The 16,070-nt window shown below is 41.4% G+C and overlaps 3 pseudogenes; all 3 read right to left on the bottom strand.

Moving 5' to 3' along the window:
* Positions 1-466: 466 nt before the first annotated feature.
* Positions 467-584, bottom strand: LOC146041047 (5S ribosomal RNA; annotated as a pseudogene).
* Positions 585-7,663: 7,079 nt separating this feature from the next.
* Positions 7,664-7,781, bottom strand: LOC146041036 (5S ribosomal RNA; annotated as a pseudogene).
* A 7,081-nt stretch (positions 7,782-14,862) lies between these two features.
* On the bottom strand, positions 14,863-14,980 carry LOC146041025 (5S ribosomal RNA; annotated as a pseudogene).
* Positions 14,981-16,070: the final 1,090 nt, after the last annotated feature.

Here is a 16,070-nt window from a genome sequence, read left to right as displayed (position 1 = left end):
CAATGTGCTAAACAAGACAATACATATTCAATAAATTGTAATTGGAAATATCACAGGATAAAAGGTTAATAACCTGTCAAAGAAGAAAGAGGGTCCTTGATTTAATTATCAAAGTGGGCGCAATGTTTAAGGTAAACAATACACAAATACCTGTAGAAAAGGAGGTCCCTGTTAGACACAAAATGATCAATTGGTGACAATATCAAGGAAAATTATACAGGGTACAGGTATATAGTTGTGAACGCTTGACACACCGAATCAAAAAGGTTAATGAGACATGTATTAGTCTGTCTCCGTCATAACATTATAAAGAGGGATTATTACCCAGAAGTGGGAAATAGTAATGCACGGTCTCTACCTGACAGTGAAAAGAAATAGTAAAAAGTTGACGAATGTGAAAATTGTAGAAGCATTAGAAAGATAGGTAAGATTGAGCTGTATCTAGAGGTAATCCCCTACTGCAAATTAATTACAACACCCGGTATTCCCAAAGAGTCCTCCCAGAGGTACTAGCCGGGCCCAACACTGCTTAGCTGCTGAAATCGGAATGGGTTCAGGCGATCCAGTGTGGTATGGTAGTAATATTGTAAACATGTGAGAGGGATACCCGAGTTTGAGGCTCAAATGAAATAAGGTGCTTCTGCTGTCAGAGGCGCCCTAAATGGTCCACCCTGGTGCTCACCCGCATTGCAGGGGGGATGGATACGACGCGACTGATGAGAGAGCACTGAAATCAGAAGAGAACAGCAAAAAAGATGGGCTGGTGTCAATAATGCAGTCCCTAACCTCTGCTGTCCATCATCCACCTTAGGTGTCAAATAATGAATGAGAGAGTCAAGGATTGCTGATCCTGTCCCAGAAAAAGAAAAAATTAAATGATAAGGGCAGCACAACCAAGGATGTTGTTACTGGTAGTGTTGTAGCTGAAAAATGGGATGGGGTTTATCAAGAGTAACGGGAATTGGTTAATCCAAAGTTTTTTGGGGATTGTATCCTCATGAGTGGTACATCTTAGTCTCCACAAGTGTCAGTGAGTGGTGATTTCTGACAGGAGCTATTATGCTACCTTGAGGAGATTTGTTGCTGGATTGCCCAGTCTGTGTGCTGCAAAGACAGATGGAGCAGTTTTTTGCTGCCTTATGTTTAAGGAAGCAGATAATGATACAGTCTGTAAAGTAAATTCTGTGCTGTTATCAACAGAGTATAGGGAAAGGGAGAGAAGGGGTAGATGATAACAGTGAATTAAGTATCAATCACAATAAAGTATGCATGCAATCAGGATTTGGAAATTATTGCTATTAACAGCGCTGGTCACTCATTACCCAACAGTGGGTTGCCCAGTCTGTGTGCTGCAACGACAGATGGAGCGATTTTTTGCTGCCTTGTATTTAAGGAAGCAAATAATGATACAGACTGTATAATAAATTCTGTGCTGTCATCAAACGAATATAGGGAAAGGGAAAGAAGGGGTAGATGATTACAGTAAATTAAGTATCAATCACAATAAAGTATGCATGCAGTAAGGGTTTGGAAATTGTTGCTGTTAGTAGCGCTGATCGCTTATTACCAAACAGTTGCTGCAAATGAAGAAAATTCACCGTACCCTACTGCTGTGTGCGGGTTATCACAATAAAGTATGCATGCAATTAGGATTTAGAAATTTTTAGAAATTTTTGCTGTTAACAGCGCTGGTTTCTTCTTAATAAACAATTGCTGCAGATGAAGACAATTCCATATAATTTCTTTTTAGATAGAGACAATTCCCACTGCTGTGAGCGGATTTCAAATGTAGCAGTGTTATACACAACATGGAGAAAAGTGACAGTATTACATACCCAATATCTGATAGTTATATTGTACAAGGATTTGTACAAAAAGAATCAAATGATATTGAGTGCACGGAGTACTAAATACCAGGATAAATGCTGCAATACGGTGCTGCTGCCTGTAATCACTGGCATAGAGGACCAGATGTGATTAATTAGCGCAAATGCTCAGTATATTACAGATATTGGTTAAAGTATGAACCCTCCGAGTCAAAACAAAGGGTCAGTACATTTGGGTGCTGGCTTAAAGTTATAGACCCCACATAAGACGGTTACCGGCATTCAATTGCGGGGGCCGCCTGTGGGGTATAAATTTAGTTATGCCGCCTGGAGGTAGAGAATAGTGCGGATGACTAAGACAGTGAACTCCCCAAGGAGAGTGGGGGGAGAAACGGTACTTAGCTTTAGAGGACGCGGCACCCGACGCCAGATGCCGGGAGCCGCTGCTCCTGTTGTCAGGTAGTAGTCAGCGTGGAAGACGGAGGTTGGGGGTGTGTCAGAGGCGTGTCCTCACACGTGTTTCGCCTGTGGCTTTCTCAAAGGACGCTGCCCGAGAAGAAGAACAGCCGGTATAAGTGTGTGGCTCTGACCAATTGGAGCCGGGGGGAGGGGGCGTGAAGGGGTGGCTAATGAAATGAGTGGAATAGCCGTAAGATGCAATGGGAAGGAAAGAGCGGGGAGGGGGCAATGATACAGGGGACGCAGTGTTGCGCTCTGCTTGTGATAGCGGAGATTCAGAGCGGGGAACTGAGATAGTTTAAAGAGATGCTGCCGCGGTAGTTAGTACGTGAACAGCAAGTACCGATTTGGACATAAATTGTACAGTGATGAACTGCGATGGCTTTACGGGATGCTGCTGTGATATTTAATACAGAAAATCATTATTGGACTCAACAATGGCAGAGAAAGTGTATATAATGTCTGTCTGAAAAATGTATGTATATATGAAGAATGTAATGAAAAAGTATATATAGTAAAAATATATATATATATATATATATATATATATATATAATGCAGAAGAATTATGTATGCGATAATGAAGATATAATGCAGAAAAGTCCACCACATATGCATTGAGAAATTGGTTGATGAACGGTTAACAGGGGCTGCTTGTGGGAAGAAGGGAATGGACTGAAATAATGTGGTCCTGTATACACATGATGTATATAGTATATTTAATAAATATATGAGCACGTTCTCTATTAAATATTAAATACAATAGCATAATAAAATGGATAGTGATTGCCATTAAGTCATTTCCTTTATGTGGTACTAGATGGAAAAGAGGTATAGGTGTGGATAATGGGGAATGATACTTATAAGCAGAAAAATGGTGTTCTGTGGATATATATACTTGCTAGTAAAAGATAGGGACAGTTGGGGTCCAAGCTAGGGTTTATCCATTAGACACTATGACGATGAGTCCCAAATGGGAAAGGAGCATTATTATCTATGTTACATAATTGAGTAGGAATGGAAGCAGGTTAGAGGCTGCAGAGGATTGGTGAATTATGGAACCATGCAAATGTGGATATTTTGGAGAGGTTGGCCATATAATATAAAATAAATATAAAATAAATCGGGGTACCACTGCGTGACTTACTTTGCAAAGAAGGGATATGTAAGTATAATAAGAATGAAAATTTACAAAAAGAGAGTGGAAGAGTTTAGCTATTACAAGAAAGCACTAAAATTGATCCCCTCGTTGAGGCCTTTGGGAGTCAGAGATCCCAAGTGGAAGATCCACCAGCTTTCTTTGCGGAGGAGTGCTTGGTTGATATCTCCTCCTCTTCTTCCAAGATGAAGTTGTTCTAGACCGCAGAATTTGAGATCTTTGGTATTGGAGGCATGTTTTCTCAAAAAGTGTCGTGCCACTGATGTTAAAGTTTTCATTCTGGATTGGTCACTAACGGCATTTCTAATGTTACCTAGGTGTTCTAGAATCCTCTGTTTAAGAGGTCTGGAGGTCATGCCTATATATCTCAGCTGGCAAGGGCATGTGATGCAGTAGATGACGTTGGGGGTTTTGCAGTTGAAATGTTCCCTGATCAGAATCGGTGTTCCAAATTTGTCATCAACAGTCTTGATGTTGTTGACGTGACCGCATGCTTTACAATTGCCACAGGGGTAGGTTCCTGTGGTCTGTGGTTTCCTCGGTTGGTTTGAGGTGTAGTGGCTGTGCACCAAATTATCTTTCAGGTTAGGTGCCCTGCGCCAGCTCATGTCTACTCGTGTGTTCAGGTTTGCGGCGAGATCAGGATCAGACAGAAGAATGGGCCAGTGTCGTTGGATGATATTTTTAATCGATTTCCATTCCTGGCAGAAGGTTCCTACCAGTCGGATCGTCTTAGACGTGGTGTCTTTGGGACTTTTGAACAAAATCTGCTCACGGGAGGTGGAAAGTACGGCTTTCTTTGATCTCTTGATGAGTCTTTTTGAATAACCACGTTCGTGGAGTCTCTGCGATAGATCTTCACACTTGTCCTTGAAAACCTGGTCATCAGAGCAATTGCGCCGGAGTCGTAGAAATTCGCCTTTTGGAAGGTTGTCAATAGTCGGGGGGAAGTGAGAACTGGTACTGTGAAGCAAGCTATTCGTAGAGGTGGATTTACGATACAGTTCCGTGGAGAGCATGTTGTTGGTATCCCTGTAAATTCTCAAGTCCAGGAAGTTGATACTGTTACTGTCACATTCGAAAGTGAACTTTAAATTCAGGTCGTTGGTGTTTAGTCGCTCGATGAATTGGGTAAGATGGAGTTTAGACCCTTTCCAGATAACAAGGATGTCATCAATGTACCTCATCCAATTTTGGATACATTCAGTATCAGAATCATTTTGGAAAACAACTTCCCTCTCCCACCATCCAAGGAAGAGGTTTGCGTATGTGGGAGCACAGGCTGCTCCCATCGCAGTACCCCTTCCCTGGACGTAATAATAATTCTCAAAGATAAAATAGTTTTTCCGGAGTGAAAAGTCCAGGAGCTCCAATAGAAATTCATGAAAGGGGGTGATGCCCTCCATTTGCATGAAATATCTCACTGCTCGGATGCCAAGATCATGATTGATGCAATTATAGAGAGATTCAACGTCTAATGAGACGAGAAGATGGTCATCGTCTAATTGTATATCGTGAAGTTTCTGGAGGACATCTGTGGTATCCTTAGTGTACGATGGTAAGCTGACCACATGGTGACGAAGATGAATGTCCAGAAAGGTGCATGCATTCTCAATTAGGGAGCCATTTCCGGACACAATAGGTCTTCCGGGTGGTTCTTCCAGGCATTTGTGGACCTTTGGGAGTAAATAGAATGTTGCTACCCTTGGTGTAGGGTTCTCCAGGTATTTATGCTCTGATCTTGTAATGACTCCATTGGCCAATGCCCTGCCAATAATTTTGTTATATCCAAGTAGGAAATTCGAGGTGGGATCGAACATGGATTTGGTATAACACGATGTGTCGTTGAGTTGTTTGTGTGCCTCTTTTAAATACATCGGGACAGGCCATATAACAATGTTTCCACCTTTGTCAGATGGTTTGACAACAATATCCGTTAGTTCTTTAATTTCTCTGAGTGCCTTTGCTTCCTGTTTGTTCAAGTTACCTTTTGGTAAGAATTTATTAGTTTTTTTCTTAAGGTATAGTTGGTCCAGGTCCTTGGCAACTAGGTTAGTAAAGACTCGTACTTCTGGGCAGATGGTATCTTGCGGGAAGAATGTTGAGCGCTTCTTGCAAATATGTCTGCTGTTACTGGGTTCTTCTGGATTCTCCAGGTCTTCAAGCTCCTTAATGGCCTGTAATTCTCTTGTTGACCATTCTGGGGTCCGTTCGGAATCGGTGGAATCTTTGCGAGAGGCATGGAATTTAGTGAGAAGAAGCTTGCGACTGAATAACTGTATACTGGTTTCCCATCGGAATCTGTCAAACTTGCCAGTGGGTGAGAAAGAGAGACCTTTGTGTAGGACATTTTGTTGGTCGGTGGTCAGAGTATGGGTGGACAGATTGATAATTTGGAGGCCGGAAGTAGGTGGAACTAGTTGGGTTTCTTCCTCTGTGACTGGCGACTTGGTTGTCGTGGCTCCCATTGTGTCCAATCCCTTCTTCGATTTCTTCTTTGACCTTCTTGTCTTCCTCCCCCTCGATAGGAACCCCTTCCCCCTCCAAAGTCTAAAAAATGTTGCTGGTTATTGATGTGTGAGTTGTCGTATGAATTGTCGCTCAGTTCGTCAGCGCTTGAGTACTCAGACTCTGAGGGAGATGGTGTACCTCTTTTTTCTTGGTTGTAGTTCTTCCTTGGAGCTCTCTGAAAACGTGTCCAATTGAATATTTTGCCTGTTGCAAAATCTCTTTGATCTCTTAGAAATTTAGTTTTTTTACGGTCTATGATGATTGTCTCGTATTGGTCTAGTTCTTTCTTGTTTTTGTCGAAGTTTGCTTGGAATTGTGGATCTTGCTCCCACTTTTCTAATTTTTTGCCTAATTCTTCAATGTTATTAGAACATTCTTCTAGGATCAGGTTGTTGTGACGAATCAATATGGACATCAGCTCATGAGAGCATTTGAGAAGGCTCGTCTCCCACTCTTTCTTGAGAGTGTCGGTGGCCAGATCGAAGGCCGGGAAAGTTTTCGGTCTGAGGCCTCGTGGTGTGATTTTCTGCTTGTAGTAATTCTCCAAACTGGAGAGGTCCCAGTTTGTGCGTATTTGTTTTTGGAGTAATCTCTTCAGACTGGCCAAATCGTCATCCCACGTTTGGTCAGTATCAGTCAGGTTTGATTGAGTTGGAAATATAGTGTTGAAGTCATTTATTCTATGTCGACTTGTTAATTCACTTCGTAAATTAAATGTGGACATATTAAGGTGTAATGATAATAGCGAGATGAAGTCGGCTGTTCTTCCACCTCGGTGTTGATGTCTTGTAAGATAGTAAGAGAGATCTGAGAAGTCAGAGGTACAGAGTAGATAATAAACCGTGCTCAAATCCAAGAACCTGAGAAAGAACTCAGTTTGGAACTAAGTGGATTTAGAAAGAAGGATTGGCACTGGTTTGAAAAGTACATTGAGTAACAATCTTACAAAGGTATTAGATAGACAGAACCAGCGTGGTTACTGCTTTTTTACGAGAATATATCTTAGCAGTGTTAGGCTGGTGGTGCTCCCAAAGGATGTTCAGTATTAAAACTGTGAGACAAAAAAAGGGGGGGTTGGTCATAAGAAAGACCAAAAAGGGAACATGCAGACGGGTTTTTGGGGCACACTTTATGATGACAATAGTATAGTTTGTGTGAAGAAATGATAAATGGGTGAGATAAGACTTAACTTTTATTAAGATTACGCTCTAAAAAAAGGAATGTATTTAAATCAGATGCAAACAATGTGCTAAACAAGACAATACATATTCAATAAATTGTAATTGGAAATATCACAGGATAAAAGGTTAATAACCTGTCAAAGAAGAAAGAGGGTCCTTGATTTAATTATCAAAGTGGGCGCAATGTTTAAGGTAAACAATACACAAATACCTGTAGAAAAGGAGGTCCCTGTTAGACACAAAATGATCAATTGGTGACAATATCAAGGAAAATTATACAGGGTACAGGTATATAGTTGTGAACGCTTGACACACCGAATCAAAAAGGTTAATGAGACATGTATTAGTCTGTCTCCGTCATAACATTATAAAGAGGGATTATTACCCAGAAGTGGGAAATAGTAATGCACGGTCTCTACCTGACAGTGAAAAGAAATAGTAAAAAGTTGACGAATGTGAAAATTGTAGAAGCATTAGAAAGATAGGTAAGATTGAGCTGTATCTAGAGGTAATCCCCTACTGCAAATTAATTACAACACCCGGTATTCCCAAAGAGTCCTCCCAGAGGTACTAGCCGGGCCCAACACTGCTTAGCTGCTGAAATCGGAATGGGTTCAGGCGATCCAGTGTGGTATGGTAGTAATATTGTAAACATGTGAGAGGGATACCCGAGTTTGAGGCTCAAATGAAATAAGGTGCTTCTGCTGTCAGAGGCGCCCTAAATGGTCCACCCTGGTGCTCACCCGCATTGCAGGGGGGATGGATACGACGCGACTGATGAGAGAGCACTGAAATCAGAAGAGAACAGCAAAAAAGATGGGCTGGTGTCAATAATGCAGTCCCTAACCTCTGCTGTCCATCATCCACCTTAGGTGTCAAATAATGAATGAGAGAGTCAAGGATTGCTGATCCTGTCCCAGAAAAAGAAAAAATTAAATGATAAGGGCAGCACAACCAAGGATGTTGTTACTGGTAGTGTTGTAGCTGAAAAATGGGATGGGGTTTATCAAGAGTAACGGGAATTGGTTAATCCAAAGTTTTTTGGGGATTGTATCCTCATGAGTGGTACATCTTAGTCTCCACAAGTGTCAGTGAGTGGTGATTTCTGACAGGAGCTATTATGCTACCTTGAGGAGATTTGTTGCTGGATTGCCCAGTCTGTGTGCTGCAAAGACAGATGGAGCAGTTTTTTGCTGCCTTATGTTTAAGGAAGCAGATAATGATACAGTCTGTAAAGTAAATTCTGTGCTGTTATCAACAGAGTATAGGGAAAGGGAGAGAAGGGGTAGATGATAACAGTGAATTAAGTATCAATCACAATAAAGTATGCATGCAATCAGGATTTGGAAATTATTGCTATTAACAGCGCTGGTCACTCATTACCCAACAGTGGGTTGCCCAGTCTGTGTGCTGCAACGACAGATGGAGCGATTTTTTGCTGCCTTGTATTTAAGGAAGCAAATAATGATACAGACTGTATAATAAATTCTGTGCTGTCATCAAACGAATATAGGGAAAGGGAAAGAAGGGGTAGATGATTACAGTAAATTAAGTATCAATCACAATGAAGTATGCATGCAGTAAGGGTTTGGAAATTGTTGCTGTTAGTAGCGCTGATCGCTTATTACCAAACAGTTGCTGCAAATGAAGAAAATTCACCGTACCCTACTGCTGTGTGCGGGTTATCACAATAAAGTATGCATGCAATTAGGATTTAGAAATTTTTAGAAATTTTTGCTGTTAACAGCGCTGGTTTCTTCTTAATAAACAATTGCTGCAGATGAAGACAATTCCATATAATTTCTTTTTAGATAGAGACAATTCCCACTGCTGTGAGCGGATTTCAAATGTAGCAGTGTTATACACAACATGGAGAAAAGTGACAGTATTACATACCCAATATCTGATAGTTATATTGTACAAGGATTTGTACAAAAAGAATCAAATGATATTGAGTGCACGGAGTACTAAATACCAGGATAAATGCTGCAATACGGTGCTGCTGCCTGTAATCACTGGCATAGAGGACCAGATGTGATTAATTAGCGCAAATGCTCAGTATATTACAGATATTGGTTAAAGTATGAACCCTCCGAGTCAAAACAAAGGGTCAGTACATTTGGGTGCTGGCTTAAAGTTATAGACCCCACATAAGACGGTTACCGGCATTCAATTGCGGGGGCCGCCTGTGGGGTATAAATTTAGTTATGCCGCCTGGAGGTAGAGAATAGTGCGGATGACTAAGACAGTGAACTCCCCAAGGAGAGTGGGGGGAGAAACGGTACTTAGCTTTAGAGGACGCGGCACCCGACGCCAGATGCCGGGAGCCGCTGCTCCTGTTGTCAGGTAGTAGTCAGCGTGGAAGACGGAGGTTGGGGGTGTGTCAGAGGCGTGTCCTCACACGTGTTTCGCCTGTGGCTTTCTCAAAGGACGCTGCCCGAGAAGAAGAACAGCCGGTATAAGTGTGTGGCTCTGACCAATTGGAGCCGGGGGGAGGGGGCGTGAAGGGGTGGCTAATGAAATGAGTGGAATAGCCGTAAGATGCAATGGGAAGGAAAGAGCGGGGAGGGGGCAATGATACAGGGGACGCAGTGTTGCGCTCTGCTTGTGATAGCGGAGATTCAGAGCGGGGAACTGAGATAGTTTAAAGAGATGCTGCCGCGGTAGTTAGTACGTGAACAGCAAGTACCGATTTGGACATAAATTGTACAGTGATGAACTGCGATGGCTTTACGGGATGCTGCTGTGATATTTAATACAGAAAATCATTATTGGACTCAACAATGGCAGAGAAAGTGTATATAATGTCTGTCTGAAAAATGTATGTATATATGAAGAATGTAATGAAAAAGTATATATAGTAAAAATATATATATATATATATATATATATATATATATATAATGCAGAAGAATTATGTATGCGATAATGAAGATATAATGCAGAAAAGTCCACCACATATGCATTGAGAAATTGGTTGATGAACGGTTAACAGGGGCTGCTTGTGGGAAGAAGGGAATGGACTGAAATAATGTGGTCCTGTATACACATGATGTATATAGTATATTTAATAAATATATGAGCACGTTCTCTATTAAATATTAAATACAATAGCATAATAAAATGGATAGTGATTGCCATTAAGTCATTTCCTTTATGTGGTACTAGATGGAAAAGAGGTATAGGTGTGGATAATGGGGAATGATACTTATAAGCAGAAAAATGGTGTTCTGTGGATATATATACTTGCTAGTAAAAGATAGGGACAGTTGGGGTCCAAGCTAGGGTTTATCCATTAGACACTATGACGATGAGTCCCAAATGGGAAAGGAGCATTATTATCTATGTTACATAATTGAGTAGGAATGGAAGCAGGTTAGAGGCTGCAGAGGATTGGTGAATTATGGAACCATGCAAATGTGGATATTTTGGAGAGGTTGGCCATATAATATAAAATAAATATAAAATAAATCGGGGTACCACTGCGTGACTTACTTTGCAAAGAAGGGATATGTAAGTATAATAAGAATGAAAATTTACAAAAAGAGAGTGGAAGAGTTTAGCTATTACAAGAAAGCACTAAAATTGATCCCCTCGTTGAGGCCTTTGGGAGTCAGAGATCCCAAGTGGAAGATCCACCAGCTTTCTTTGCGGAGGAGTGCTTGGTTGATATCTCCTCCTCTTCTTCCAAGATGAAGTTGTTCTAGACCGCAGAATTTGAGATCTTTGGTATTGGAGGCATGTTTTCTCAAAAAGTGTCGTGCCACTGATGTTAAAGTTTTCATTCTGGATTGGTCACTAACGGCATTTCTAATGTTACCTAGGTGTTCTAGAATCCTCTGTTTAAGAGGTCTGGAGGTCATGCCTATATATCTCAGCTGGCAAGGGCATGTGATGCAGTAGATGACGTTGGGGGTTTTGCAGTTGAAATGTTCCCTGATCAGAATCGGTGTTCCAAATTTGTCATCAACAGTCTTGATGTTGTTGACGTGACCGCATGCTTTACAATTGCCACAGGGGTAGGTTCCTGTGGTCTGTGGTTTCCTCGGTTGGTTTGAGGTGTAGTGGCTGTGCACCAAATTATCTTTCAGGTTAGGTGCCCTGCGCCAGCTCATGTCTACTCGTGTGTTCAGGTTTGCGGCGAGATCAGGATCAGACAGAAGAATGGGCCAGTGTCGTTGGATGATATTTTTAATCGATTTCCATTCCTGGCAGAAGGTTCCTACCAGTCGGATCGTCTTAGACGTGGTGTCTTTGGGACTTTTGAACAAAATCTGCTCACGGGAGGTGGAAAGTACGGCTTTCTTTGATCTCTTGATGAGTCTTTTTGAATAACCACGTTCGTGGAGTCTCTGCGATAGATCTTCACACTTGTCCTTGAAAACCTGGTCATCAGAGCAATTGCGCCGGAGTCGTAGAAATTCGCCTTTTGGAAGGTTGTCAATAGTCGGGGGGAAGTGAGAACTGGTACTGTGAAGCAAGCTATTCGTAGAGGTGGATTTACGATACAGTTCCGTGGAGAGCATGTTGTTGGTATCCCTGTAAATTCTCAAGTCCAGGAAGTTGATACTGTTACTGTCACATTCGAAAGTGAACTTTAAATTCAGGTCGTTGGTGTTTAGTCGCTCGATGAATTGGGTAAGATGGAGTTTAGACCCTTTCCAGATAACAAGGATGTCATCAATGTACCTCATCCAATTTTGGATACATTCAGTATCAGAATCATTTTGGAAAACAACTTCCCTCTCCCACCATCCAAGGAAGAGGTTTGCGTATGTGGGAGCACAGGCTGCTCCCATCGCAGTACCCCTTCCCTGGACGTAATAATAATTCTCAAAGATAAAATAGTTTTTCCGGAGTGAAAAGTCCAGGAGCTCCAATAGAAATTCATGAAAGGGGGTGATGCCCTCCATTTGCATGAAATATCTCACTGCTCGGATGCCAAGATCATGATTGATGCAATTATAGAGAGATTCAACGTCTAATGAGACGAGAAGATGGTCATCGTCTAATTGTATATCGTGAAGTTTCTGGAGGACATCTGTGGTATCCTTAGTGTACGATGGTAAGCTGACCACATGGTGACGAAGATGAATGTCCAGAAAGGTGCATGCATTCTCAATTAGGGAGCCATTTCCGGACACAATAGGTCTTCCGGGTGGTTCTTCCAGGCATTTGTGGACCTTTGGGAGTAAATAGAATGTTGCTACCCTTGGTGTAGGGTTCTCCAGGTATTTATGCTCTGATCTTGTAATGACTCCATTGGCCAATGCCCTGCCAATAATTTTGTAATATCCAAGTAGGAAATTCGAGGTGGGATCGAACATGGATTTGGTATAACACGATGTGTCGTTGAGTTGTTTGTGTGCCTCTTTTAAATACATCGGGACAGGCCATATAACAATGTTTCCACCTTTGTCAGATGGTTTGACAACAATATCCGTTAGTTCTTTAATTTCTCTGAGTGCCTTTGCTTCCTGTTTGTTCAAGTTACCTTTTGGTAAGAATTTATTAGTTTTTTTCTTAAGGTATAGTTGGTCCAGGTCCTTGGCAACTAGGTTAGTAAAGACTCGTACTTCTGGGCAGATGGTATCTTGCGGGAAGAATGTTGAGCGCTTCTTGCAAATATGTCTGCTGTTACTGGGTTCTTCTGGATTCTCCAGGTCTTCAAGCTCCTTAATGGCCTGTAATTCTCTTGTTGACCATTCTGGGGTCCGTTCGGAATCGGTGGAATCTTTGCGAGAGGCATGGAATTTAGTGAGAAGAAGCTTGCGACTGAATAACTGTATACTGGTTTCCCATCGGAATCTGTCAAACTTGCCAGTGGGTGAGAAAGAGAGACCTTTGTGTAGGACATTTTGTTGGTCGGTGGTCAGAGTATGGGTGGACAGATTGATAATTTGGAGGCCGGAAGTAGGTGGAACTAGTTGGGTTTCTTCCTCTGTGACTGGCGACTTGGTTGTCGTGGCTCCCATTGTGTCCAATCCCTTCTTCGATTTCTTCTTTGACCTTCTTGTCTTCCTCCCCCTCGATAGGAACCCCTTCCCCCTCCAAAGTCTAAAAAATGTTGCTGGTTATTGATGTGTGAGTTGTCGTATGAATTGTCGCTCAGTTCGTCAGCGCTTGAGTACTCAGACTCTGAGGGAGATGGTGTACCTCTTTTTTCTTGGTTGTAGTTCTTCCTTGGAGCTCTCTGAAAACGTGTCCAATTGAATATTTTGCCTGTTGCAAAATCTCTTTGATCTCTTAGAAATTTAGTTTTTTTACGGTCTATGATGATTGTCTCGTATTGGTCTAGTTCTTTCTTGTTTTTGTCGAAGTTTGCTTGGAATTGTGGATCTTGCTCCCACTTTTCTAATTTTTTGCCTAATTCTTCAATGTTTTTAGAACATTCTTCTAGGATCAGGTTGTTGTGACGAATCAATATGGACATCAGCTCATGAGAGCATTTGAGAAGGCTCGTCTCCCACTCTTTCTTGAGAGTGTCGGTGGCCAGATCGAAGGCCGGGAAAGTTTTCGGTCTGAGGCCTCGTGGTGTGATTTTCTGCTTGTAGTAATTCTCCAAACTGGAGAGGTCCCAGTTTGTGCGTATTTGTTTTTGGAGTAATCTCTTCAGACTGGCCAAATCGTCATCCCACGTTTGGTCAGTATCAGTCAGGTTTGATTGAGTTGGAAATATAGTGTTGAAGTCATTTATTCTATGTCGACTTGTTAATTCACTTCGTAAATTAAATGTGGACATATTAAGGTGTAATGATAATAGCGAGATGAAGTCGGCTGTTCTTCCACCTCGGTGTTGATGTCTTGTAAGATAGTAAGAGAGATCTGAGAAGTCAGAGGTACAGAGTAGATAATAAACCGTGCTCAAATCCAAGAACCTGAGAAAGAACTCAGTTTGGAACTAAGTGGATTTAGAAAGAAGGATTGGCACTGGTTTGAAAAGTACATTGAGTAACAATCGTACAAAGGTATTAGATAGACAGAACCAGCGTGGTTACTGCTTTTTTACGAGAATATATCTTAGCAGTGTTAGGCTGGTGGTGCTCCCAAAGGATGTTCAGTATTAAAACTGTGAGACAAAAAAAGGGGGGGTTGGTCATAAGAAAGACCAAAAAGGGAACATGCAGACGGGTTTTTGGGGCACACTTTATGATGACAATAGTATAGTTTGTGTGAAGAAATGATAAATGGGTGAGATAAGACTTAACTTTTATTAAGATTACGCTCTAAAAAAAGGAATGTATTTAAATCAGATGCAAACAATGTGCTAAACAAGACAATACATATTCAATAAATTGTAATTGGAAATATCACAGGATAAAAGGTTAATAACCTGTCAAAGAAGAAAGAGGGTCCTTGATTTAATTATCAAAGTGGGCGCAATGTTTAAGGTAAACAATACACAAATACCTGTAGAAAAGGAGGTCCCTGTTAGACACAAAATGATCAATTGGTGACAATATCAAGGAAAATTATACAGGGTACAGGTATATAGTTGTGAACGCTTGACACACCGAATCAAAAAGGTTAATGAGACATGTATTAGTCTGTCTCCGTCATAACATTATAAAGAGGGATTATTACCCAGAAGTGGGAAATAGTAATGCACGGTCTCTACCTGACAGTGAAAAGAAATAGTAAAAAGTTGACGAATGTGAAAACTGTAGAAGCATTAGAAAGATAGGTAAGATTGAGCTGTATCTAGAGGTAATCCCCTACTGCAAATTAATTACAACACCCGGTATTCCCAAAGAGTCCTCCCAGAGGTACTAGCCGGGCCCAACACTGCTTAGCTGCTGAAATCGGAATGGGTTCAGGCGATCCAGTGTGGTATGGTAGTAATATTGTAAACATGTGAGAGGGATACCCGAGTTTGAGGCTCAAATGAAATAAGGTGCTTCTGCTGTCAGAGGCGCCCTAAATGGTCCACCCTGGTGCTCACCCGCATTGCAGGGGGGATGGATACGACGCAACTGATGAGAGAGCACTGAAATCAGAAGAGAACAGCAAAAAAGATGGGCTGGTGTCAATAATGCAGTCCCTAACCTCTGCTGTCCATCATCCACCTTAGGTGTCAAATAATGAATGAGAGAGTCAAGGATTGCTGATCCTGTCCCAGAAAAAGAAAAAATTAAATGATAAGGGCAGCACAACCAAGGATGTTGTTACTGGTAGTGTTGTAGCTGAAAAATGGGATGGGGTTTATCAAGAGTAACGGGAATTGGTTAATCCAAAGTTTTTTGGGGATTGTATCCTCATGAGTGGTACATCTTAGTCTCCACAAGTGTCAGTGAGTGGTGATTTCTGACAGGAGCTATTATGCTACCTTGAGGAGATTTGTTGCTGGATTGCCCAGTCTGTGTGCTGCAAAGACAGATGGAGCAGTTTTTTGCTGCCTTATGTTTAAGGAAGCAGATAATGATACAGTCTGTAAAGTAAATTCTGTGCTGTTATCAACAGAGTATAGGGAAAGGGAGAGAAGGGGTAGATGATAACAGTGAATTAAGTATCAATCACAATAAAGTATGCATGCAATCAGGATTTGGAAATTATTGCTATTAACAGCGCTGGTCACTCATTACCCAACAGTGGGTTGCCCAGTCTGTGTGCTGCAACGACAGATGGAGCGATTTTTTGCTGCCTTGTATTTAAGGAAGCAAATAATGATACAGACTGTATAATAAATTCTGTGCTGTCATCAAACGAATATAGGGAAAGGGAAAGAAGGGGTAGATGATTACAGTAAATTAAGTATCAATCACAATGAAGTATGCATGCAGTAAGGGTTTGGAAATTGTTGCTGTTAGTAGCGCTGATCGCTTATTACCAAACAGTTGCTGCAAATGAAGAAAATTCACCGTACCCTACTGCTGTGTGCGGGTTATCACAATAAAGTATGCATGCAATTAGGATTTAGAAATTTTTAGAAATTTT

This window comes from Crinia signifera, chromosome 1, assembly GCF_055691185.1.
Source record: "Crinia signifera chromosome 1, ASM5569118v1, whole genome shotgun sequence".
In the NCBI taxonomy this organism is placed as follows: domain Eukaryota; kingdom Metazoa; phylum Chordata; class Amphibia; order Anura; family Myobatrachidae; genus Crinia; species Crinia signifera.
This window is presented reverse-complemented; position numbering and strand designations above follow the sequence as displayed.